Here is a 4,915-nt window from a genome sequence, read left to right on the forward strand (position 1 = left end):
CACGAAAAAATTAGAGCAACTTGTGTACAACTGGTCAGGACAAAAGGTCCCTTCCAGACCAACCCCAAGTGCCCCACCAATAGTGAGCGATCCACCCCTGATAGACCTTGGGGAGGAACCGACTGGAGAAAAGAAGGTGGCGGGAAACTAGACCCTCCGCCCCCTCAAGGTGAGGGGGGAGGCGGAGGATGGATGTTTATTAGACAACTCACCTGCAACCCGAAAGGGGACTTACTCATAACTGTTGCTGTAGGACCAAGGAAAAGACTAGTAACCTTTTTGATTGATACTGGGGCACAAATTACCGCGCTAACGCGGACCGAAGCAGAACAATGTGGAATTCCGATTCCCTCGAAAAATTTAATTGTCCTAAATGCCCTGGGAAAAACACAGTCAGTACCTATGACTCCGGTGACGCTGTGGTTACCAGGAGAAGAAAGCCCTGTCAACACCATGGTAGCCATAGGAGCTTTCCAGATGAATCTTCTAGGTATAGATGTTTTGAAAGGTAGGCAGTGGCGAGACACCCAGGGAAACTCATGGTCATTTGGTGTCTCCCAGATCAGGCAGTTGGCCGGAATACCAGACACAGAAGTGCGTTTATTGCAAGCGGCACCTACCCTGCCACCCTCCAAATTGACAAATGTGAAACCCTACCCACTACCTCTAGGAGCAAGGGAGGGAATCACACCAGTTCTGGAGGATTTGAAAAAGCAAGGTATTGTGGTCCCCACTCACTCTCCCTTCAATTCACCAGCATGGCCGGTCCAAAAGCCAAACGGCAGATGGAGATTGACAATAGATTACAGGAGACTGAATGCCAATACAGGTCCACTCACATCTGCTGTACCAAACATTGCTGAATTGATAGCAACCATTCAGGAACAATCCCACCCTGTCATGGCAACAATTGATGTTAAAGATATGTTTTTTATGGTCCCCTTACAACCTGAGGACCAGGAGCGCTTTGCCTTTACCTGGGAGGGACAACAATATACTTTTACGCGACTCCCTCAAGGATACAAGCACTCCCCCACGCTGGCTCACCATGCTCTAGCGCAAGAGTTAGAAACAATTCCCAGAAAAGCAGAGGTAAAGATTTATCAGTACATAGATGATGTACTCATAGGAGGGAGTCAAGTAGAAGAAGTTGAAGAAACTCAAAAGGATATTATTGCCCATTTAGAAAACATAGGATTGACAATCCCACCTGAGAAAATACAGACCCCCTCCAGTGAGGTAAAATTTTTAGGAATCTGGTGGAAGGGAGGCATGACGTGCATCCCACCGGAGACTCTCTCCTCTCTCGATCAGATCAAGATACCAGAGTCAAAGAAAGACTTACAGCATGCACTGGGGTCGCTTGTGTTTTGGAGGAAACACATACCTGATTTTTCAATTATTGCCAGGCCCTTGTATGATTTACTGAGAAAAAGAGCCCAGTGGGAGTGGACTCAGGTCCACGATGAGGCTTTACAGTTGTTGGTGTTTGAAGCGACTGCCTACCAGGCCCTGGGTCCAATTCACCCAACAGACCCGGTCCAGATTGAATGGGGGTTCGCCAAGACCGGATTGTCCATCCATTTGTGGCAAAAGGGTCCAGAAGGTCCATTTAGGCCCATTGGGTTTTATTCTCGTAGCTTTAAAGATGCTGAGAAAAGATATACAACTTGGGAAAAAGGTTTATTTGTGGTTAGCCTAGCTCTGAGAGAAGCCGAACGTACCATTCGGCAACAACCTTTAGTTCTCAGAGGCCCATTTAAAGTGATCAAAGCTGTTTTGGCAGGAACTCCACCCCCTGACGGGGTGGCTCAGAGAGCCTCTGTGCGAAAATGGTATGCACAAATAGAGCACTACTGTGAAATCTTTTCTGTAACCGAAGGAGCCCCGAAAGTGCTAAATATACAAGATGAGGTAAACCCAGATAAGGAAAAATCCGAGCTTTTGTCAGTAATACAAGTAGCTCCTCCATTTTCTGGACAATTGCAAAACGTCTGGTTTACAGATGCCTCATCAAAACGGGAGGGGAAGATTTGGAAATACCGAGCTGTGGCACTTCAGGTAGACACCAAGGAACAGATCATTACTGAAGGAGAAGGTAGCGCACAAGTAGGAGAACTAATTGCTGTGTGGAGCGTTTTCCAACATGAGGCTCAATCCGCTTCTTCTGTCTATATCTATACTGACTCTTATGCTGTATTCAAAGGTTGCACTGAATGGCTTCCTTTCTGGGAACAAAATGGATGGGAGGTCAACAGAATACCTGTGTGGCAAAAGGAAAAATGGCAGGATATCCTTACCATTGCCAGACAAGGGAAATTTGCAGTAGCATGGGTAGCATCCCACCAGCAGGATAACACCCCAGTAAGCCGCTGGAATGCTGAGGCGGATGAGCTAGCCCGACTGGCTCCCCTACAAAGCTCCCAAATAGCAGAGGATTGGGAAAGTCTGTTGGAATGGCTACATGTAAAGCGGAAACATTCAGGAATTAAGGACCTCTATTGTGAGGCACAAGCCCGAGGGTGGCCAGTGACCCGGGAAGAATGTAAAACTTGTATATCTTCCTGTGAGCAATGCCGTGTCCGGTTGGACAGACATCCCCTGGAGAGTGACCCTCTGCACTTAAGAGAGGGAAAAGGCCTATGGGAGGCCTGGCAGATTGATTACATCGGTCCCTTTCGAAAATCAGAAGGAAAGCATTATATACCGGTAGGTGTAGAGATAGTATCCGGACTAGTGCAAGCTAAAGCATGTGCCAAAGCAACAGGAGAAAATACAATAAAAGCACTGAAAGAATGGTTTGGAATCTTCCCCAAGCCACACTCAATCCAATCGGATAATGGCTCACATTTTACAGCCAAAGTGGTCCAAGAGTGGGCAGCCCAGGAGGCAATTTCGTGGGTGTTTCATACTCCTTACTATCCACAAGCAAACGGAATTGTGGAAAGAACAAATGGTCTACTAAAACGCTTCCTCAAACCGCATAAGCCAGGATGGGCTGAGCGCGTGTGGGACGCAGTGACCAGCGTCAACAGTCGCTGGGGAGTAAATGGATGCCCGAAGATCACGGCATTCTGTCCAAAACCTCCAACAATTATACCAGCCCCTCATGGTCCTGATCACCCTAGCAACCCATCCCACTTTCCAAGACAACCTGTCCTAGTCGAACTCCCTACAGTGGGCAAAGTGCCACTGGTGTTGGACGCGCCCCTTAACAAATATACCTGGAAGGCAAAAGATGCCTGTGGGAAAATCCATAAGATTCACACGAGATGGATTGTCCCCTCCTTCTAACCCGAGAAGCGAATTTGTTTTTGTTTCACTTTCAGGAGGAAGCAAGCGACACAGACGCAGCTACAGAGGGAGTGAAGCAGGCGCAGACTTTGGTGTAATCTGATTATGATGTGTATGTTGATTTTTGTTGCGTTATATTGGGGACTTACCTATGAAGCTGAAGGGAAGCCAATTCCCCCACCTTTACCCAACCCACATGACCCCCTTGAGGATAATGAATTTGTTTCGTTAGCAAAGACTGTAAGTCAAACCTTTAATCTAAGCCACTGTTGGGTTTGTGGAGGACCCCTAGGATTATCAAGCTGGCCGTGGGTTTCTATACCGCTCTCCCCATGTCAGATTGTAAGTAACTATAGCGACATTGCAAATACCACCTGGGATGATAGTGGAACTTGGCCAGTCCAATTCCCAAATAAGGGCAAATTTTGTTTAAATCGCACTCAGAAAGGAGGAGTTGATGTAGGGGAGAGTAAGTGTCAATGGACACTCACACACAAATTGATTAACAAAGATAGGGGCATTTATGTATGGTTGTGGCTCAACGAACAAGGACGCAGCAAAGGATTCAAGGGGTTTTGGTCAAACAAAAATGAAACAGAACATGCTTAATTGCCGGGAAACAACTTTTTCAATCAAACTTGTGAATGGAAAAACGACACTGGGTCTTGGTACTGTACCATCCGAATAAACAATCATCTAAATGAGGTTTTCAGTCCTCTGGGAGATAGAAACACAACCTATTTTCAAACCCCAAGGACTGCAGAGGGACCTTTTGCCAAAGGTACCGAAGCCAAAAAGGGTCATTATTGGATATGTGGACATACTGCCTACAAACAACTGCCAGCAAACTGGTCGGGAATTTGCTATGTAGGAATCATCAGACCCCTGTTTTTCCTCCTTCCTGAGGCAGACGGCCCTCAACTGGGAATAAGACTATATGACAAGTTAGGGAACAAAAAGATTGACCGCAATAAGCGATCTGTTGAGTTTGAAATAGGTGGAACTCAAAAGTGGGGGGAAAATGAGTGGCCCCCTGAAAGAATTATTAAGCATTATGGGCCTGCCACTTGGAACCCCAATGAACCGATATCAGGGGCAAGAGAGCCAATTTATAATTTGAACCGTATAATTCGACTACAAGCAGTTCTAGAAATTATTACTAATAAAACTGCTAATGCTATAGACCTTTTAACTCAACAATCTCAACAGATGCGCACTGCAATCCTTCAACATCGTATGGTTTTAGACTACCTGTTAGCTGAAGAGGGAGGAGTATGTGGAAAACTAAATGTTTCTAATTGTTGTCTGGAAATAGCCGATGTAGGTGAAGTAGTCCTTCAGCTAACCACAGACATTAGGAAACTAGCTCATGTCCCCGTTCAAACATGGAATGGTTGGAGCGGTGATCTATGGTCTTGGCTACCCGGAGCACCATGGGTAAAGCAGCTTCTATTTTATCTCATATGTGCATTTGCCGCTTTGATGTTTTTGCCGTGTGTTATTCCTTGCTTTATTCAGTTAATCCAACGTGTTGTCTCTAACATGCAATTTATATCTACTGTCTCATCTGATGGTGTAAAGCAGATTCGTATTGTTCGCCAACCAAAGCCTGTAGCTGTAC

The sequence above is a fragment of the Strix uralensis genome, unplaced genomic scaffold (genome assembly GCF_047716275.1).
Source record: "Strix uralensis isolate ZFMK-TIS-50842 unplaced genomic scaffold, bStrUra1 scaffold_123, whole genome shotgun sequence".
Taxonomy (NCBI): Eukaryota; Metazoa; Chordata; class Aves; order Strigiformes; family Strigidae; genus Strix; species Strix uralensis.